Source organism: Triturus cristatus, chromosome 7 (assembly GCF_964204655.1).
Source record: "Triturus cristatus chromosome 7, aTriCri1.1, whole genome shotgun sequence".
NCBI lineage: Eukaryota > Metazoa > Chordata > Amphibia > Caudata > Salamandridae > Triturus > Triturus cristatus.
The window spans coordinates 964,161,827-964,185,715 of NC_140590.1; positions in this window are offsets into that span (position 1 = coordinate 964,161,827).

Below are 23,889 nucleotides of genomic sequence, written 5' to 3' on the forward strand. Positions count from 1 at the left end.
CTGCTCACCCCCTTGGTAGCTTGGCAGAGCAATCAGGCTTATCCCAGAGGCAATGTGTAAAATGTTTGTTCAACACACACACAACAGTGACACACGGGGCACACCACAAAAAGAGACTCCACACGAGGCTATATAAAAACAACCTTTGTATTGTACATAAAATCACCTCAGACCACAATCTCCTAAATCATTTTGCAAACTAGGCAATTGTCATGACATCACATAGATCATAAATCACTTTGCCAACCAGGCAATTGTCATAACATCACAAGTTAGTGCATTCAGGTAAATTCTTATAGCTTGCCCACGTTAATAAACCACCCTATCACTGTGCATATAATGTCACTGCTGACATAATACCTGTCACAGAAAATGTGCTGATTTATGAAAGTATGTTGTTTTACCTAGCATTTATCAGGATATCAGGCATTACTTCAGCAGTGACATTATATGCACAGTGATGGGATAGTTTTATAACATGTGCAACCTATAGCTATTTACTTGATTGCACTAACTTGTGATGTTATGACATTTGCCTGGCTTGAGGCTCTCCCCACGCTCCCCAATACTGGTGACTGGGTACCCTGGGTGGGCTCCAGGCCACCCACAATCAAAAGGCAGGGGGGGGTCCCCTGGGATGCAATTGACCTGGTGAGTGGCACCATGTGGCCCCCTCCCACTTTTATGAAAGTATTTGGCCCTGTGGAGGTTGTGGTCCCTGGGGCCCGGGGGTCAGCACAGCCCCCGCATAATATTAAGTTAGCCACAGGTAGGTGGTGGTCCCCATGGCATATGAAAGCACCAGGAGGGGAGGTCCGTGCTCCCCCTCCTTTAATAAGAATATAGCCCCAGGGAAGTGGAGGTCTCCGGGGCTCTTGGAGCTAAATGAAGGGGGGTCCCCAGAGCCCAACTCCTTAATATCAGTAAAGCTCTGTGGAGGTGGTGGTCATCAGGCTGTTAAGTGGAAAAACAGAGGGCACAAAAATGAGCAGAAAAGACAAAACAGAGTGCAGAAAAACAAGCAGGAAAGACAAAACAGAGGGCAGAAAAATTAGCAGAAAAGGCAAAACAGAGCAGAAAACTAGCAGAAAAGTCAAAACAGAGGGTAGAAGCATGAGCAGGAAAGGCAAAACAGTGCATAAAAGGGCAAAACGGATGGGAGAAAAATGAGCAGGAAAGACAAAACAGAGTGCAGATAAACAAGCAGAAAAGGCAAAACATAGAGCACTCACACACCCACTCACAGACCCACTCAGATATTCGTGCACCTACTCACAGCCCCTGTGAGGAATTTGTGCAGCCACTCCCAGGCCCAATCAGACACTCACACACACACACACACACACATATTAAGACACTCATGCACTCACTCCCACACTCACTGAGACACACATGCACCCAATCAGACACTATCTCGCTTAGCTCAGGTAACTAGACTGCTGACTTTCTATGGTTTTGTGTGTGTAAATTCTGAACCTAACTATAAGTTCACTGAGATGCTACAAAAGCGCAGCATATTATGAGTGTCCGAAAATGGCCCGAGAGCAAGGACTGTAAGAGTTTGAAACTTGCTGGGCTGTAATTCATCAGTCGTGCCTGGATTGCTGTAATATTTACTAGGATTGCTGTACTATTTTAAAATAAAATATGCTTTGTAGGGGAGTGCACCTCCAATCCTATAGTTGGGAGTTTGAAAAATGTCGGTGTGCCAGATGGGAGACAGCATCACCGCAGACTGAAGCCGGTAGGTGAGGCATTGAATTAGAGCCTTTGACAAAAAGTTTCGGCGATATTATTTGTGCAGAAACAATCTGGTTACCATGCTTATGGTTGTATACTATACTTACCTATTTTAGGATGAATGGATCATTGTCAAACTGCAAACTCGTAGTCCCAGGATGCATTATACAGCAGGTCACTAGGACGCTCACAGGAGCGTAATTGACATTATGCAAATGAGGGGCTACAAAAGCGCAGCATATTATGAGTGTCTGAAAACGACCCGTGAGCAAGGACTGTATGAGATTGAAAAGCGTTGGGATTTAAATTAATGAATCGTACCTGGACGGCTATAATATTTTAAATAAAAGACGCTTACAAAGGGAGTGCACCTCCATCTCTGTGTCAGAGATGGGAGTTTTAAAAATATATATGTGTCGACATAAATTTTGAAATATGCAACCGTCCGCCTAATTGCACGGTAAAAGTGCAAAAGAAAATGACAAAGGGTTTTTGTGAAACTAAAGAGCAATCGGCTTCACTGTTTAAAAAAAGTAACGCATATTTAATAATCCAGTGTTGGCTGCCATCTAGTGTGCAATTAAAGTACAGTACCACTCAAATAACGGGTTAGTTAATTTAGCACGGGCTAAATGGGATAGATAGGCTTGGACAGGACAGGACATGACGTAACAAGAAATTGTGAATAAATCATACAGGGACCAATAGACGTTGCTCAAAACAATGTTTATCGAAGAAACATATATGAAGGTAAAGATGAATAGAAGAGACATGTTTAAGATCTTTTTGAAAATCGGACTCGTACTAAAATACTAGAGGAACTACTTTTCCAGAGCTTCAGTGCTTGAATAGAAAAAGACAGTTAACGCGACCTTCGAAATTAAGGAACCGTCATAAAACATGGCTGGGGCAGACTGGGCGAGGCAGACAAGACGTAGGAGGTCGGAGGAGCATCAGCATAATCTGTGGAATGCATTTGCCTCATGGCATATGAAAACATTTGCATACAATTATTGCTGGTACAGGAAGTCAATGGAGTGTGATTCGGTAAAAACAAAACAGGGCCTCATTTGTCAAATACTAAAATTAGGCGAGGAGCCGAATTTCGGATGAGTCAGAGTTTGGTTTACAAGTCAGTGGGAAGGCCAGAATATAGCAGGTTCCCATAATCAAAGTGAGAGGCAACCGCGGCTTGAATAGCAGCTTTACAGTGATTAACTGATTATGTCTGTGGGGCAGATGTATGTTTCCTGGCGCATCCCTGCAAATCAGCAAGGATGCGCCAGGAATGATGCGTCACGCAAGTTTACCCTTGCGCCACACATGATGCGCTGCATTTACAATGCGGCGCATCATGGCGCAGGAATAAACAGATGCGTGACGCATCCGATGGCGTAAGGTTGGCGCAGTGCTTCAGTTGCGTTCCAACCTACCCTATCCCTAACATGGTGCGTCAAGCCTTATGCCTGCTTCAAGCAGACGCAGGGTTTTGGCGCATCAGCGTTGGGAAAGTGACTCAGTCAAATCTTATAGATTTGACTGAGTCACTTTTCAGGGGCGTTCCTGCGACGGAACGCCCCCCCCTCTGTCGACACGCCCACGTGAAACCTGACGCAGGTTTTACGTGGCGCAGGGCTTTACATCGTGACGCATCTCCATAGATGCGTCACGATGTAAATATGGCGCAACGTGGCGCAGGGTTTACACCGCCGCTGCGTCACAAAAATGACGCAACGGCGGCGTAAAAGTGGCGCATCTCCAATATAGATCTGCCCCTGTGTGTGCAACCAGAGTTACAGAAATTGATGCTGGCTGGCGTAGGTGGGAAATAATGACATGTGGATTTGTATTGTTACAAGGTTCCAGCTTGTACAGAAGCACTATGAATATGCAAGTACTTATTTAAAACTGCATTACACACTGTATAAAATAGGAAGCTCAAAATGTGTAAACGTTTTAGGGACAGATTTAATGTTTGGCGGGTAGAGAAATCTGCCTCTTCCATCATAACGGACGACCATCTGACAAATTTAGGGGCAGATTTATGTTTCCTGGCGCATCCCTGTAAATCAGCAAGGATGCGCCAGGAATGATGCGTCACGCAAGTTTACCCTTGCGCCACACATGATGCGCCGCATTTACAATGCGGCGCATCATGGCGCAGGAATAAACAGATGCGTGACGCATCCGATGGCGTAAGGTTGGCGCAGTGCTTCAGTTGCGTCGCAAGCGCGACGCAACTCCAGCACTGTTCCAACCTACCCTATCCCTAACATGGTGCGTCAAGCCTTACGCCTGCTTCAAGCAGGCGCAGGGTTTTGGCGCATCAGCGTTGGGAAAGTGACTCAGTCAAATCTTATAGATTTGACTGAGTCACTTTTCAGGGGCGTTCCTGCGACGGAACGCCCCCCCCACTGTCGACACGCCCACGTGAAACCTGACGCAGGGCTTTACATCGTGACGCATCTCCATATGTGCGTCACGATGTAAATATGGCGCAACGTGGCGCAGGGTTTACACCGCCGCTGCGTCACAAAAGTGACGCAACGACGGCGTAAAAGTGGCGCATCTCCAATATAGATCTGCCCCTTAGAGATTACCACCGGCCCAGCAGTCATCTCCTTACTGGCGTGGCTTTCAATGTACTAAATGTTTGATGGACAGCCATCATTGATTTTGACTGCTATTCATCAAACCTTTAACTTTTTTTGTTTTTTAAAAACAAACTCACAAAGGAGGAGTTTGTTTCTGAAAAATTCAAAATAAATTACTCCCACACTGGGAGTTTTCACCCAGGGTGTGGAGGCGATTATAGTTTTTTTTCCTGTCCCTCACTGCCAAGTTTTTTCAGATTTTTCCTGCTGGTGATAATCAATCAAGTGATTTATAAGGAGCGACTATACACCCGCAAGGGTCTCAAGGTGCTGGGGGGAGGAGGTGGGGGTGGGCCCTGCTCATCTGTCGCAGGCACTGTGGTTCTGTCGAAGAGCCAGGTCTTTAAGCCCTTCCTGAATTGGGACAGTGATGGTGATTGCCTGAGGTGGAGGGGCAGGGTGTTCCAGGTCTTGCTGCGAGGTAGGAGAAGGAACTTCCCTAGGCTGTGGAATGGCGACCTGGGCCAGTTGGGTAGAGTGGAGGCCTCAGGTGCGTGTGTGGAACGCGAGGCCGTGGTTGGGGGGCTTTGTAGGCATGTGTGAGGAGCTTGAAGGTGATTATTTTGTTGACTGGGAGCCAGTGTAGGTCTCTCAGGTGGTTGGTAATGTGGCTGGTATTGAGGATGAGTATGGCGGAGGCATCCTGGATGCTCCCGCCGTTTCTTGAGGAGTTTCCGGGGGATGCAGGCGTAGAGTGCATTGCTGTTGTCGAGTCTGCTGATGATGAGTTTGTGAGTGACTGTCTTTCTGGACTCGTTGGGGATCCACTTGAAGGTCTTTTGGAGCAAGCATAGCGTGTGGAAGCAGGATGATAAGATGGCGTTGATCTGGTGGTTCATGGTGCCGAAATTTCATGAATGTTGTGTGGGCTGGGCTACAAGATCTGCGGGCCACCAGGAGTCATCCCAGGCGGAGGACGTGGACCCCAGGATGAGGACTTTGGTCTTCTCTGAGTTTAGCTTAAGGCAGCTGTTCTTATTCCAGGTGGCGACAGCCTACACTACGTCGTGGAAGTTGTTCTTGGCGACTGTGGGTTTGTTGGTGAGAGAAAGGATCAGCTGGTTGTCATTGGCATAGGAGACGATGTTGAGTCTGTGGTTCCTGATGATGGCTATGAGCGGAGCTATGTAGATATTAAAGAGAGTGGGGCTCAGGGAGGAGCCCTGAGACACTCCACAGCTGATCTCTGTGGGTTCAGAGTGGAGCAGTGGTAGCCTGACTCTCTGTGTCCGGCCGGTGAGGAATGAGCGGATCCATTCCAGGTCTTTTCGCAGATGCCGTCGTTGTGGAGTCTTGTACATAGGGTGTGGTGGGAGATGGGGTTGAAGGCAGTTGAGAGCTCCAGGAGGATGAGGGCTGCAGTTTTCGCCCCAGTTGAGGAGGGTGCAGACATCATCTATGGCGGCGAGAAGGGCGGTCTCGGTACTGGGGTTACTTCGGAAACCAGACAGGGAGAGGTCTAGGATGTGGGACAAGAAAAAAAAGACATTTGACCACCCACCCTTAAGAGGGCTGGTGGTGTAATGTCCTTCCTTTAACTGTCCCTACTCCACTGGGCCACCGGAGGACGTATTCTGTTAATAGAGCCGACGGAATACTTAAGGATCGCCCAACTCTAATGTGGCAAGTGGACCAAGGGTTTGGTAGGCAGAGAACTCTAACACATTTTTTAAAAAGGACGCTGACCACCAAATTCAAAATCAGGCCCTTAGTGTTTAGGATGAGTAAATTTGAAATATATATTTCTTAATACACTTTTAGACTGTACCTCACACAACAACTTTTTATAAGTATCTAATTTAGATATGCCCTTCAAAACTAAGCCGGAAACACCCTTACATTACTTCTCAAAATAGAATAAATTCTAGCCACCATGACTTCAACAATTAAAACTTCTAGTGGCTCCCAATCAGCAATTACACTTGCTTTTTGACCAATGGCAAACATTTGCTTTTCTTTCATTCACCAGGAGCCCTGGAGAGAAAGCTTTCAATCGGAGGCACTTGAAGGTTGATATTAGCCATCCAGTGACCGTTGTCTTTTAACAAAAGGATGGCAAATGTTTTTGTAAAATAAAGAGAGCATGGGCATGTTGTTTCCCATAGATCCCACCCACTTCTGGGGTCAGCCTGGGAACCTAAAGCCACCCTGGCAAATGTTGCCATACCAGCCCAAATACTGTATAGAGTGACTAAATTAAACGAGAGAGCCCAACCACTACAGCAAGGGTTTGAGGGGTCCTACCTTCATGATTCTTTTAAGCTGAGAAAAAACTGCATTTTTCTGCACATTTATCGTAATATACTACTTTTTCTATGCATATTCTTTGCCCTACCCCCTACTCCTTTCTTCTGTCCCCTCGTTTTTTATAGTGATCACTCACCTCGTATTTTCCAGTCATAAGACCTCTGTGATTACCAATTACACCTTCTTGTGTTCCCTTCTCCTACTATTGCTCTTTGTCTTCCCCTCTTTTTCATACTTTGGTCTTCTTTTCCCCTGTCTTCTGTCCCACAACTCCTGTTTCTTACTCCCCTCACTTTTTTCCCTCATTTCCTGTTATGTGTGATCTTCTCTCCAGCTTCACTTCTTTCTTATACTTGCTCCTCTTCCTTCCTTTCTGCCCCTTGTTCCCCACTACTTTCCCTTCCCTATTTTCTTACTTCTGTTCCCTTATATGCCCACTTTCTCAACTTACCTGCTCTGTGCCTCCCAGCTTATTTTTACTAACACTTCTTTCTCTCCATCCTTTAGTCTTACAGGGACAAGCAAATAGCGCCAGAGATACTGCCTCAAAGACCAGTGCTTGAGTCAGGAAGTGGGTAGCAAAATGCTTTTTACAGTCTGACAAACACTGAGCAGGCTGGATATAGGAAAGTGGATGTCCATAGTACACGGGTGAGGAACAGATAAAAACGACAGGGGTAACTCGGAGGCTAGATATGAAGAGAGCTAAAGCAATGATCTTCTTCGCAAGTGAGTGACATTTATGATGTTCTGCTGAACAAGAAGTAGTCCACTCCTGGAAGGCTGCCCTCAAAAGACATTGAATCATCAATGTTTTTCTTTATTTATTTGGGCGTTTTGTGCCGAAGTACATGCCCCATTCTAGTCACTTAAAAGTACTTTATAGCCTAACAGTGCAAAATGTCTGTGATGGTGGTTCAGGTTGAAAAGTTCTGGATACCAAAAGATGTGTGCTGGTGCAGATTGTGCAAAAATAAACATGATCTCAGATATTTTCGGAACATAAAGTCACTGCCATGTTCAAAGAGCAGTTTGTTATTCCCCATGTCTATGTGCCTTGTGTTTCCCCTTAGAACAAACTCAACCAAATTAAACAATTAATTCAGATCTTCAGTTCTTAGATATCCTGAAAACGATTTTAAATGAGGTTTACTGAAATGAATTTTGATTCAAAATTATTATACTGTATGGTTTATTTTGTGGCAATTTCTTTGTTAACTTTTCTGCAAAAATACATTTTCCTTCCCAGCCTAAATACATGTAAATGATCACACTACACACGGAGCTCGGTATTACACGCCTTTATCCTTCAGAGTGTAACCGTTAACTGCCCGTACTACGTCATTAATTTACTTAACCACACTCAAACACTTACATCACTATTTTACATGGTCCACCAGGAACTAGAAGGGTACCGCTAACTCTAACACACATAAAATTACATCGCTCCCCCTGTTAAATAAAAAGTACACACAAAAATACATATGTACATCTAACTCCTCAATGAGTCATCAAGGTGCTTCAATCAATCCACCAGATCTCGTTGCATGAGGTTGAGAAGACATAGGAGAGGCATCCGCGGCAGACACAGGTGACATGGACACAGGTGCAGTCTTTGGGCCCTCCTGACCCCCCAGATAGAAGGGTCTCACTCTGAACGCCTGGAGTCAGTGAACCTCAAGGCAGGTTTTTGAAATATTAATAATCTCTTCTGATGGACTTTATAGGATGTTGAGCAGTCAACATGTGTCCTTTGCTAGTCACAACCCTCAGTGGGTCAGCATCTAACAGGGCATCAGACTTGTGTTGCTGTTTCTGCCTGACAATGACTTGGTCTCCTCTTTTGAACACAGTACTCCAAGCACAGTAGAGTCTATCCGTATAGGTCTTCATTTTGCGTTTGTGAGACTAATCAGTAGTGCAAAGTTTATCAATGTCAATAGATCTTTCAGTAGTCCATTGTGGCAATTTGGTTCCCATGACTCTCCCAAACATTAAGGTGGCAGGGCTTTCACCTGTGGTAGAATGGGAAGTTGACCTGCATGCACGAACAATAGAGTGAAGAACTGATTTGAATTCAAGTCTTTCCAGTGCAGCATGCTGAACGGTCTATTTGAGGGTGCTCATAAATCTCTCAATGACACCATTCACTTGGTGCCAAAGAGGTGTGCTTTCCTGATGCTTGACATTTAGGTGAGTGAGAAAATCTTTAAATTATCGACTATTGAAAGGTGGGCTATTGCCAGATTTCACAATCGAAGGAAAACCCCATGTTGCAAACATACTTTTTAATCTCTCAACGACTCTGTCATGAGTGGTTGACGACAGATCTTCCTCAAGGGGAAAACAGGAGTATTCATCAACAATTACTAGTAGATGATGTCCATTGTCAAGAAGTCTAAAGAAATCAATTGCAACCTTCTCCCATGCATGCTTTGGAAGATTAGACATGTTTTAAGGATGTAGGGATATTTTGCATGACAAGCAGTTGCACAAATGAAATGCCCTTAATTCCTTTTCAACTCTTTCATCAAAATGAGGGACCCACGCTTGGTACCGTAGAGATTGTTTAGTAGCAACAACTCCATGATGTCCCTCATGTGCCAGTTCAATTACTTTTTGTCTCAGGCTCTCAGGTATAACAATTCTTGACCCTCATTATATAATGCCTTCCGGGGTAACTGAATGTTCTTCCTGCGTATTTTAGAATTTTGGGTATTCAAGGACCTCATGAAGAGGTCGAGTACGTTTTCTCCAAAATTGATGTGTAATAATGTCTTTGAGTATTAGCAAATCTCTGTCAGTGTTCATGACAGCAATGATTTATTCCACTAATATGGCAGCAGGGGTACTGGATTGTACGATGCAGTTAAGATAAGCATCAGCCACTTTAGAAGTGGTGCCATGACACAGTATTGGTACACGTAAGAAATAGTTAGCAGGGTTTTGATCTTTTCCTGGAAGATGCACAATTGTATAATCATGCTCCTGTAGTCGCAACCCTCACCTCTCAAAACGAAGGGACATCTTGGCTTTAAGAATTGCTGAAAATGTGAGTAATGCTTTGTGATCGGTGACAACTGTGAGGTGCTTTCCATACAGGAATACATGAAAATGTTTACATGCCCACACCACAGCGGGGATTTCTTTTTCAGCTTGTGAATAAGCACATTCCTTCTGTGACAATTTCCTGCTAGCATAAGCCTTTGTGGATTAGCATGTCAATTTTGCTAGGCAAGTATGGCACTTAACTCCACTGGGTTTGCATCAACTACAATCTCCATTTGTAGGCTCTGATCAAAGTATGCCATTTCAGTGGCATTCTCATTACATGTTTGATTTTCGTGAAGCTTTGTTCATATTCATGCGACCATCGAAATGGAACATTTTGTTTTGTTAAGTCTCTCAATGGGGCACTTAAAGTGACAAAGTAACATATGTACCTTGAACAATAACTGGTTATACCAAAGAAGGATCGGGGCATAGTTGTATCTTATGGAAGAGAACTGGAAGACAAACCTTGTAATTTATGTGGATCTTGAGTCATTCACCCATCCCTGTGCAGACCAAAGCCTGGGATGGAGCAAAGGTAGGGAGAAGACAATACAAACAAATATGTGTTGGAATCCACGCATAAAACTACATACAGACAGACAATGATAGGATATGTATAAAACTCAACGATACCCTCAAAAATCATTAACGTTGGGTTCCTGGGATAGGATAAAAAAATCTGTGGAGATGGTCTAGGGGATAATTCAGACCCCTTTGTCTCTTCTTACTGCATTCTATGTCGACATGTTTCAGCCAATGTTTGCCACCCTCTATGGGTCGTCTGGCCTTCCTCAGGACTATCCTGTATATTTCCTCTCATCCTTTTTCAGGTAGTAACCTAGTATTCAAAGGGAAGTACGTTTTAACAAGACTTATTTTACATAATAACCTTGCTTGTCACTTTCTATGTAGACACTTTTGGGAGAAGGTGAGAGGCACGATTAGGTGGGATCCAGCCCTTGATGAAAGTGTGACAACAGGGGGATGCTCCCACTTGCACTCCAGTTTGAGTGATTTTTCCAATGAAACTTAGAATATCCAAAAGTGTCTACATAGAGAGGGACAAGCAAGGTTATTATATACAATAAGGGCTGTTAAAACATACTTCCCTTTGAATACCAAGATACTACCTGAAAAAGGATGAGAGGAAATAAACAGGATCGTGACAACCTCTTGCAAGAGGTGAAGGTGGCTTTGTAGTAATTCGCGTAGAAATGCCACTACTACAAAGTGGGCATTTCTGTGCTCTAAAACTCTATGTGCTTTGGTGCTTGGCTCCAGTCCACACTGGAGGTTGGGAGAACACATCTGGGCCTTCCTCAGTAACACTGACAAACAACTGGACCAACTGATCTCTGCCATTTGCAGGCCGGCTGGAAAGATTGGAGGAAGAGTTTTTGGTATTTGACCTCTGGAGCCAGATCATGGCCCCACTAAAGATAAAGATCTGCATTCCATTGCTTCATGGCAGACAGGACTGAAATTTAGGGGAGACATCTGTGGTTCAAAGGGAGACCCTTTGAACCACCCCCAACTTCAAAGGCACACTGCAGTATAAATACTAGTGTCATACTTCAGCATGTGGAGTGATACACTTGTGGGGACGTGGGGCTGGAGAACCTGGAATTATGTGGTGCACATTGGCAGAGGACTCTGTTGTGCACAAGGAGGATTACTACTATTGAAAGGGACCGCGTGCCCTTCCTGAATAGCGGCTGGCCAGGGCCAACTACCTGCTGCTGTGTGGCACCCTGAAGTGTGCTTTCCAATGGCTTGTTGAGTTTGCCCCTCTTCTTTTGGTGGTCTAAGGGACATCAAAGATCTCTTAAGAGGGACCCACACTGTTTACCTGCGACACCTGAAGCATGGTGCCCTCTTAAGTGCCTCCATCATATGCTGGATTCCAACTGGTAGCGCGGCATTGTCATGGAACTAAGAATTGTGCCTGGAGACCGGATTGCCTTGTGTGGAGCCCCAAAGTGTGGCCTGCATTTAAGGTGTTTGGACCCCATATCGTGGGTACTTTAGCAAACATAGGCGTCTCGTTGGTGGTGATTCACTGGTTGCAGGACCCAGTGTTGCCCGCTTTGTTGATCATGTCGCATCTCTCTCGTATGACATGCCGACTGCATGCTCATTGCATGTGGTGAGTCACAGGTTTCGTCCATCAGTGGTGGAGGCGTAACAGTAGTAGTGCCTCATTCTACCTCCTGAGGATTTGCTGAGCTTGCGCCTGTGTGTGTGCCCAGAACTGTCTGGTATGGCCAAAGTTGAGATGCACTGAACGTTGTGCCTTATTTACAGGGAGGTCTGGAATTTGCAACTCTTTGTTGTGTGTGATCAGAACGGTCTGATGCGACCCATATCATAGCGCACCTGACGTTGTGCCCACATTCTTGGGTGTGACTCTGATCAATGTGCACTTGGTGGGGCACCTACTCCTTCCGAGAGGCCCCCTCTTCATTCTCCATTCCTCAACTGTTTCCTTACTTTGCACTCAGCGCGGCAAACCAACTTCCCTCTCCTCACCGGCCTTCCCATACAACAGTGTGTTGCCAGGTAGTATTGCCTGGCTCAGGCCTGAGTGGTGGGAGTGACTGACTGGGCTGAAGAAATGCTTCAGAGAACGGTCAGAAGCTGGTCAAGAGACTGCGTGACCCCCTTGTGCTTCACAGAGCTGGTCTGGTGCCAGAAGGCCCTTGGGGACCCCTTTGCTGTGATTGTCTATTGCCCTTGGCCTGTTTCTGCTCCGCATCCTGTGGGTGAACTTCTTGAGTGGATGCCAAACCCCTTTTGCTGATTGCCTCCTAATTGGCCTTGCCGCCTACCCCTACCTGCTTTCCTGGGACCCTGACTAAGAGTGACTTCAGCCACGTGCAGTCTAGTGCCAGGGGAGAGTATGGGGTGTCTTCAATCCGTGGGTATAGGATAGTCGAGTTAGTTGGAGGGTGGAGGGAGGCTTGGGGCCATGGGGTCTGCAGTGTGCAGTCAATTGACCTACTGGGTGTCAGTTACACTGCATTAGGGTGCTGAGTGCGTATGTGTGCAAGCACCTCCATACGGACTTGCCTGATATCCATTGCACCACGTATCCGTGCAGAGTGAGTGTGTGAGTGGGAGTGACAGTGGAGTACCACCCGTGATTCAGGACACTGGACGGTGCCCAGCTGTTGCCAGGAGCCAGGACCCCTGCTCCTTTCAACCCAGATGATAGGCAAAGCCCCAAATTCACATACTGTAGCACTGAGCTCACAGCACTAAGAGGGACTAGAACCTCCAGATGCACTAGCAAGGTTCCTCCGGTGCTGGAAGGACCTTTCACCTTCAATAGCTGCCATTTCAGTAGTCTAGGACTACTACAGGCCAATTCCATGAATTACACCACGAATAAGGAACACTCCCAGGCGATTACCAATGCTCACCTTCTCCCCACTAATCACCCCCTCTGTACCACTAACCGAGACTGGCATTGCTTTTTGGTAAATGTCAGATCACTTCCCAAACATGCCATCGAAATCTGGGACCTGTTTTCATCAGGACTCACAGATATCTGTTTCCTAACACAAACTTGGCTTAAGCCCAGCTACACCCCTGCCATCACGGTGGCAATCCCCGAAGGCTGCCATATTCATAAATGTGATAGGGAACTTAAGATGAGTGGAGGCATAGCTATAGTGCACAAGGACTCTATCAAGGTCACTACTATAGAGCATAGCAGTGACAGCAAACTAGAAATCCTGATTTTTAGAATTGACTCCCAATCCCACCACTGTTGTAAAGGCGCACTTCGTTATCGGCCGCCTGACCCCCTCCTGAATTTCTCGCTTAAGCTCATGGAGCTTATTGCCCCTCACATTATCTCCTCCAAGAATTTATTACTAGTTGGAGACTTTAACGTCCATAGGGAAGTCTCCTCCAATGCAGACGCGACCACACTCCTTACAGATTTAGCCACTTTAGTACTGGAGCAGATCAATACTGGCCCTACCCATCTGGCAGGACACACCTTAGGCCTCATCCTGACTACCTCCCCTAACATCTGCTGTGAGGCCCCCTGCCCTCTCACCTGGACTGATTACTCACTTTTTCGCTTTCACATTCAAAGACGTAAGGGCCACCTCCGCTCCTACTACACCCTCCCGCCGCTCTAGAAGACAATGGCATAATATCACGCCCAATCTTTTTGCTACTGCCCTACCCACTAATATCTTTTCAACCTCCAAAAACATTGAAGAGGACTTGGCCAACTGTAAGAGTCTAATTAACTCCACATTAGATCAACTGGCCCCACTAAAACCCTTTCCCACCAAATCCAACAGATCCCAAGCGACATGGTTCTCTCCCAATCTAAGGGAAGAAAAAACCCATTGCAAAAAACTAGAAAGACGCTGGCATCTCTCACAAGACATAAAGGACAAAGAAACCTATAAGAGCCTTCTGACCCTCTACCACAAAAATCTAAAGAAATCTCGCAAAACCCACATCGAATCGCAACTGAATCAGGCAGGACAATCCCCTAAAGAACTCTACTGCATTCCTAACTCTTTCACAAACCCTAAGGCTTGTCATAATGAAGTAACCCCAAAACAAGACCTTTGTGATAAGCTGGCTAACCACTTTATTCAGAAGATTGTGAGCATTTACGATAGTATCACCAAGGATAAGGACCCTCAGAAAGACACCACCACCTCCTACCCCCACACTCCAACTTTGCTAATTTCTTGGATTGCTTCCCCCCCTCTTACAACTGACACAGTGGAGTCCAAATGAAAACAGTAAAATCTGGCTCCCCTCAGGATAGCCTACCTGCTAAGGTATCCTCGTTAATCCTCAAACAGCTGGCACCATTGATTTGCACCATTCTCAACTCCTCCCTGACTGAGGGCAAACTACCTTCCGAATGGAAGGCTGCCCAAAAAATTCCTATTAGAAAGAAATCCAACACTCCTCCAGAAGATCTGTCTAACTACCATCCTATCTCCCTGTTACCCTATCTGAGTAAACGTCTGGAGAAACACGTTAATAAATACCTCTCCGAATTCCGTCCCAAGTTCAGTACGGAGTCAGCACATAATGCCGTCACAGACGTTAGGCACCTCCTGGACAATGGACAGTCATCATTATTGGTGCTGCTGGATATGTCAGCAGCGTTTGACATGATATCCCATTCTATCCTACTAACTAGATTAAGAAATGCTGGTATCCAAAAGCTTGCCTTTCAATGGCTGTCGAACTTCCTAACACATCGTACCCAAACTGTCAATCTCTGCACCATCCACTCCCCAACATCAAAGTTGACTAAAGGTGTGCCACAGGGATCCTGCCTTAGTCCCACAATGTTTAACATCTATGTGGCTCCCCTTGCAGATCTCCTTAGGAATCTGGGCTTCATCCCCATTTCATACGCTGATGACACCCAGCTCCTAATAGCTTTTGACAAAAATTCTATCAATGCTCAGTCTGCCTTCTCTGAAGGTATGACAGCCATCTCAGACTGGATGAGGAACAACTTCCTTAACCTAAATGCAAATAAACTGAAATGATGCTCTTTGGAGAAGCGCCCCTACTCTGGTCCTCAGAGTGTTGGCCAACTGACCTAGGTCCTGCACCAATCCCGAAAGCTGTAGTGAAAAACTTAGGAGTACATCTTGACCAGAAACTCACTATGAAAGAGCAAGTCACTACCACCGTGAGCTCCTGTTTCCACACGTTAAGCCTACTGAGGAAGGTTTTTCCTTTCTTCCCTATGACCGTCCGGACAACTCTACTTCAGGCACTTGTAATGAGTTGCCTTGACTATTGCAATGCCCTCTTGATCTCAGCCAAGGCATCCTCTCTTAACAGACTCCACGTGGTCCAAAACAACACTGCTCGACTAGTCTCTAACTCACCTGCCAGGACCGCCTCCTTGCCCTTACACCTGGGACTACATTGGTTGCCTATCCGCAAGCGGATTTGTTTTAAAATCTGCTGCATAGTACAAAAGGCACTACACGGCAACTCCCCAAGCTATCTCTCTGACAGACTCATATGATACCAACTTACCAGAACCCTCCGATCTGGATCTAAATCGCTCCTCTATGTTCCTCGTATAAAGAAATCCTGCATAGGAGGGAAAGCCTTTTTCCATTTGGTTCCCTCCTTCTGGAACCAACTCCCATTCCACCTCTGCAAATGCAACAACTATCTGCAATTCTGCAGGTTCTTGAAAACCGAGCTCTTCTGAATCCCTCCGCTGACTCTGTAGCACGCTCTGTAGCACGGAGATACCCCTTCGGGGGTGATTCGGGCGCTTTACAAGAAAAACAACAACAAAAGTTAATTTCTTGCCAAAAGAGGATTATGTTTGACATTGTTTATCCCCGTGCGGCCGCGGCCAGCGGTGCGGCTAAAAAGTGTTAAAATGATGTGTATGTACTTATTCCTGATATTGCTGTGACCGAGGGTGCACCCTCAAACTGTGTGGGATTGAATTATAAGAACCGTTAGGGTGGCCCCGGGGTGGACCAACGTGTAGCACCACATAAGGGTGCTGGGGAAAGAGGTGTAGAATAGGATCTTTCCCAAGTGTGCATATTGCTGATTTCAATCAAACACGGTTGGGCCTAGTACTGCTAGTAATAATTCCAAGTGTGATTTATGCCCAGAAATACATGATGTTAATGTTGAGTTGATTATTATGTGTGCTGAATACAAATGGTATTTATTTGCATCATGTGTGAAGTCTCTTTTGTGATGCTCAAGGTATTTATTGTATGTGAGTGATGTGCCAATACTTTACACATTGCCTCTGTGGTAACCCTGACTGCTCACTGCCAAGCTACCCAAGGGGGAGCGCAGGTTATACAGTGTGTGTAATAACCCGCCACTGATGGGAGTCATAGGTTCTGCCTGGCTGGGCTACTGCCTCAGCCAACCAGAAAATGCCAGTTACAACAGTAATGTCATTTCAATTGAAGATGTATTGTATGTAATGGCAGTACGCTACCATGCCAGGCATACTCCATGTTATCCCACTTCACTCTACTCTGCACCACTCCATGCCACTGTACTTTACTCTGCACCACTCCACACTACACCACTACACTCCTTGTCACTGCACTCTTCTCATCACTATTCCACTCTACGACTCACTGCCCTACACCACTCCACTCTACTCCACACTACTCTATTATGCAACACTGTACTCTACACTACTCCACACTAATCCACCCACCTCTGCAGCATTGCACTCTATTCCACTGCACTCTATGCTAATACACTCTACTCAGTACCACTCCACTGTACGCCAGTGTAATCTATGCCAATCCCCTCTAAGCCACTCTAATCTACTCTGCAGCACTGCACTCTACTCTGAAACAATCTATTCTACACCACTGTACCTGGTGCCACAGTACTCAGCACAAATCTTCTCTTCTTTGCACCACTCTACGCCACTAAACTCTATGCCACTAGACTTTATGCCACTAAAGTCTATATCGCTCCATTCTACACCACTGCAATCAATGCTGTGCCACTCTACTCTACACCACTCTGCTATATGCCACTGCACTCTACCCCGCACCATTATACTCTACCCTGCTTCACTACACTCTACTCTAAAACAATCTACTCTACACCACTGCACTCTATACCACTGAACTCTATGCTCACCCCTCTATGCCTCTGTAGTCTACGCCATGCCACTCTATGCTAAACCACTCTACACCACTTTACTCAAAACCAATGCACCCTATGCCACTACACCTACACCAACTACTTTACACCCTTGCATTTTATGCTCTATACTCTACAACATTATACTCTATTCCACTGTACTCTAAATCACTGCACTCTATGCCAGTGTACTCTACGTCACTCTATTCTACTCTGCACTACTGTACTCTACATTACTGCTCTCTGCACCACTCTACTCTGTACTCTACGACCCTGCACTCTGACTCTCTACTCTGCATGACTGCACTCTTTGCCACTGCACTCTACTCTGCACCACTCAACTCTACTCTACTGCACTCTACGCCACTGCATTCTACCCTGCACTACACCACTCTACCCTGCACTACACCACTCTACCCTGCACCACTCCACTCTATGCCACTTCACTCTGTGTCACTCTACTCCTCTCTGCAGCACTCCACACCATTGCACTCTTCCCCTCTGCAATCTACTCCTCACCACTCTAATCAATGCCACTCTACTCTACATTACTGCCCTCTACGCCAATACACTCTACACCAATTTACTCAAAACCAATGCACTTTACGCCACTTCACTCTATGCCACTCTACTCCAGTCTACTACACTCCACTTTTCAACACTCAAATCCATGATGCACTACTCCATTAAACTCTGCTCCACTGATACTATACTTCACTCTATGCTACTCCATTCTAGAGCACTCAACTCCACTCTATTACATTCTACAACACTACTCCACTCTACAATGCTCTACACAACTCTGTCTATGCCACTCCATGCCACACTACTCCACTCTACTATACTCCACTTTTTGCCACTACACTCTATAACAACAATCTACCCCGCTCTACCCGACTCTACTCTACAACACTCTACTCCACTCTATGCAAAACTCTCTATGCCACTCCACACTATACCACTTCACAACAATCTATGCCACTCCACTCTACAACACCATACTCCACTCTACGATACTCAACTGTATGTCCTTCCACTGTATGACACTCTACTCCCTCCACAACTCTCCACAACACTGTATGCTACTCCATGGCACTCCACTTCACTCTTTTCCATGCCACTAAATTCTATGCCACTCCATAACACTCCACTCTACTCAATTTTACGACACTCCACTCCAAGCCATTCTCCTTTACCTCACTAACTTTTAGCCATGCTGAACAGCAGCCACTCTGGTGTACAACATTGTTAAAACATATTGGCAAAGCCAATAGCTCTCCCATTGGCAAGACCTAATGGCTTTGACAATGCTTGTTTTAAATAAGGCAGACCTACTGGCTTTGTCAAAGGGTCAGAATGAAAAATATCAAAAGCGGCCATCCTATTGGTTTCAGACCTAATGGCTTTGTCAAAAACTCACCAATCACGATAATCAAATGTATATTTTATAAATTCAAACATTGCAATGATTAATTTAAGGGATTGTCACAAAATATTGTAAATAAATCATTATTTTAAAAAGAAAAATTGATTTTTGTTAAACAGTTTTCATGCCACAAAGTGCAGACAAAAAAACAATCACCAGGGGTCTCTGCACTCCAGCTGAAGAGAATACAGCTCCATTTTGGGCTGCTTTAGAAACCAAGCATTTTCAACGCAATCGGTCTCGCCTTGGGGAACTTACCTGTATTTAGCTATGCAGCACATTAGCCTGGGTGCTGAAACATCTTCTGTTCTTTAACATAGAGGGAAAGTAAGCGCCAAACTGCGTGACACACCAGGTATGGGAACACATGGCGAAAAATATTGCCTGATTCGAAAAAAACTATGGGTGCTCATGAAAGACACTTTCTATGGACTGGAATCTAGAGAATGCTAAAGTGATTTCGTTTTCTATCAAGAAAGTTAAATAGAAGCAGTTGCCAGAAACATTTAAAAAAGAAAGTCCCTCAGCAGAAAGCAATTCTGCTATTTTACTGACCTCTACTGGTCGTGTTCTATCAAGACAGTTAAATAGAGGGAGTTGAACAGAAAAGAGGTCCCTAAGAGGAAGCAGACAAGTCCTAGGGCTGATGTCCAGAGCCCACAAAGTACATACAATATAAGTATATACTAAAGTATATACAAGAGGTCTTGAATGCTCGACCTAATAAGCCCTCCTGTGATCATGAATTCAATGAACTGGGAAACTTACTGTGTTTTTTTCATGTTGCTGGGGAGGTGCGGTGCTCCCTGCAGACCTCTACAACATAAAAAAATGCTTGATTGTGCCCCTGCCATTTCTAGGGGCAACACCAGGAACAGAAAATATAATTTAAAAGCACTCATAGGGCATTATGGAGCATCTGTCCCTGGAGCAGTGAATAATAAATGAGTGGCTCCTGCCGCTCCTTGTTTATATTCGTTTTTTGGGGGTAACTCGGTCCCACTCAATACAGCCAAACCTTTATTACCTTTGAGGCTACGGGGGCAGCACAAGGCCACCACAGACCCTGCTGGCTCCCCAGCCTGCACCCATAGTGAGTACCAGAGGAAGCCGGTTTCATGGCAAGTGGGTGCCCCACTGTCTACACACAACACCCACCGTATGGCAAGTCATTGGGGACCTTGGGGGGAGACCCAAGGCCCCCACTGCCCCTGCCAGCTCCCCACTCAGCACCCGTCCTAAGAGCAGCGGGAGCTGGTTTCATTCCTTTGCTTTCTCCTGGGCAGGAGCAGCTTTGCTCTATCCTTCCACCTAGTGGGAGCAAAGTTGTGTTTCCTTCCCGGGAGAAAGTTAATAGAGAATTACATTTGTATCCCGTGCTCACGCTTCCCCAGGCAGGGAACAGCAATGTCCTTGGGCATGGGGTCTCTAGGACACTGCTTTGATCGGGCCCCATGAGATTTGGTTCCTGGGGCTAGTTTACAGCTAATGGAGGAGTGCGGAAAGCACCCCTCCCCATAAAAAAACTGACCCTGGGACATGGGCTCCCTGTGGCCTGAGGGGAGAAAGGGATGTAACAGCTTACTATGATTGAAAAGGGACTCACTGTGCAGCTCCAAGTGGCAGGGTGCAGGCAACAACAAAAAAAGGCTGCAGAGTGCCAAACTGTATGAAATACAGAGGGACTGAGAAAGGGATGGATTAAAAGGCTCTGTCACAGCCCTGAATATGCTGATGCTGGGCTTACAGGGAGGGTTCTGCTATAGTCACGGGCATAGCTTGGTCAGTAAGACGGGGGTGAGGGGCGGCGGTGGAGCTTCAGATTTTTCAGCCCACTGGCATATAATGTTAAAATACAATATTTTGTAAAGTAAACAATATTTTTGAAGACTTTCAAAGCAAAGAGGGAGAGAGAATGTGTGTGTTTTGTCAGTGTTTATTTAAAACCCCTAGTGACATCTAATACACACCTTACCATACCTGACTGTAAACACCTGTACCCAACTATATACCAGAAAATACATTTATTAGGGGGTGTAACACCCCAAACACCCCCTCCTCCGAAGCTATGCCCCCTGGTGTAGTACCTCTGCAGACAGCAGTCACTTGGTCTCTCCTTTCTATGTACTCCGCTGCTTCCAGGAGGACTAAGAAGGTGTTCAACTTGAGAAGCACAGTATGGTCGGTGACCCTGTCCAGGGAGGAGAGGTGGATTCAGTCAGCATGGGGACATTTGCTTCTGGGGGCTTCCAAGCTTGTGGAGGAGTGGCCCAGCAGGAGGAGGTGCAGCATGATGGGCCCTACCGAGCTCACACATGGGAACCAGCAGCCTATCAGAGCAATATGAGGCGAGAGGAGGGTCAAGTAGGAACTATGCACAGGTCATGGCCTGGGACAGAGCATAGAGATTGAAGATAACTCTACCCAGTGCAATAAATTAACCAGAGGTGTATGATACTTTGAAGGTTTGTGAAAGGACAATGAGAGCGGTAAGCATTGTTAAGCAGAAAAAACTACAACTAAAATGTAACCTTGTATAAATACCATGGGTTTGAAGGACAGCCCATCGAACAATGGCAAATCTTAAAAATACCTGACAGCCAATGGCTAAAGTGGGAGGATCCAAAGCCTGCTTTCTATGTGCTGTTACGTAGATGTGTATAAGGTTTAAATTGTTGGTACCATGATGTCTTTCAGACAAATTAAGCTAGCTAGGCACGACCTAAAAATCTGCAATGCGTATGACTTATTCCAAGGAGACCTATATTTCATTAAACAAAGACCTAAACAGGTTCTAACCTGCCAACCAACAAAACTAAGTTAGAGACACATCCAATACATAGTATTATTTACAGTCATTTAATTTTTGTTTTTTTCACTTTTTTCAAATTTTAATTTCTACTTCAATAATAACATCAAATACTTTGTATACAATAAACATGCGTATTAAATTAAATCACCTAAGACAAAAATCTTATTCATAAATGTAAATACCCTCACCATTAAGAGAAAGAAAATCTACTCATCATACTCTCTAACCCAAACATACATCAGTCATACCCATACTATTAAAATACCATTCCTACCAGTATAGAGGAGAGGTCCCAAGAGATCCAGCACCATCAAAAAACAACCACCACAGTGTCTGTTTCTCTCCCCATCCAATTTTGTGGGACCTTGTATAGTTTCTGAATGTTTTTGTTATTTTAATAGTATGAGTATGACTGATGTATGTTTGGGTTAGAGAGTATGATGAGTAGATTTTCTCTCTCTTAATGGTGGGGGTATTTACATTTATGAATAAGATTTTTGTCTTAGGTGATTTAATTTAATACGCATGTTTATTGTATACAAAGTATTTGATGTTATTATTGAAGTAGAAATTAAAATTTGAAAAAAGTGAAAAAAACAAAAATAAAATGACTGTAAATAATACTATGTATTGGATGTGTCTCTAACTTAGTATTGTTGGTTGGCAGGATAGAACCTGTTTAGGTCTTTATTTAAAGCAATATAGGTCCTGATAGAGGTTTTGATTGTTTTTTCCTGTTTCTTTTTCCCCCCTTCTCTTGGACCTTAAGTAATTCTAGGGGGGGGCCTTTTCCCTAATATACATTAATCCAAGGAGACTGCATCTTTTAGTCCTTGCTACACTAATCTTTATCCTTTCTCCCTTCTGTTGTCCTAACAATTGCCAGCCCGGCCATAAGTGGCCATTATGATGTATGTCCATGCCGGCCCCTCCCCCACACGTATATGCACAACATGATGGAGGAACTCATGCTGTTCTGGAATCCTTCCACAACTGGACCACACTGTCTGTGTGAACCACTCAAGACACCCCGGTGCTCTCTTGTCTGCTCAGCAGAAGTCAATGCCGTCCAACACCATTATCCCCATGCACAGCCAATGCCAGTGCCACATTGCTTGAAGTACCCTCTGCCAGTCTCCTCTTGAATGGACATACTCTGTGTGTCCACAACTCACAAATGAGCCCTTGACAACTTTCCGACTTTCAGCTCTTTGATTCATAACAGGAGACACCCGGACTGCTGTCAATAGTGACACCACACACCAAGCGGCCATGTGTTACTCGCAGTAGGAGGCTATTGCTTAGTGTCACAGGACACCACCTACCCAATGTCAAATATTCGTATAAAGCGCACAAATCACCAAAAGATCACATCTGACCCTGCGTCCCATGTAATGACCTTCTAAGAATATTTTTTCAAGCATTTCTGGTAGCTGTGGGATTTGGCTTGCAATCTGCAGTCACACTGCTAGTCTAGCATAAGCCTTCACTATGGGAACTCTCTCTTCACTCCAAGAATTGCTAACTAAAAGGTTCTTGAACATCCCAAAACATCACTGGCTGGTACACAGCTGTTAAAGAAACTTCTCCTGGAAAGTGAATCGCCATCCATCCTCTCATCCCTTCGGCTCCCTCTCAATTCCCCCTAGCTTCGACAGAACATTCAGGAGTGCAGCATTCCAGTCACTCCTATTGGAGACAGTGACCTTTCGCACGCGAGGGCTCATCTCTCCCCAGTGCTGAAAAGAACAGTCAGCATCTTGCCCAAATTACAATTGAGGCCATCAACCCTAACGCTACTTGTTAGGCTATCGTGATCCGCCACTATGGGGCCTATTGGCTGATGCCACCACCCTACAAGGTTGCACACAGCTTCATTTGACCTGGATTTGTGGGGAATCGTTCTCTCTAACCAGTGTAGGGAATCTTAAATGGGTACCTGAAGACTCTTATTATGGGGCTGGCACTGCTCATGAATACACATGAAAAGAACAGCCCAGAGAACAATATTTAGCATTAAAAAAGCATGCATCTGTTATTCATGGTAAAGTGTGGCAAATACAATTTACAGGTTCACACTACAATCCATGTTCTGCTGTTGTTCCTTCAGACAGTCCATGTTTTTCACCCAGCAGGCTCTGGGCATGCTGGGACTGTGGAGGACAAATTTACAATGTCAAGAGGAAAACTACAGCTCCAGAGTGCAACGTGGACAGGCCTGGGGGAAGGTGTCACACGTGACTGGGGCTACTAGTCTTCACTAAAGAGTGCAACACAACTAACGTTTTCATTGAAATGCG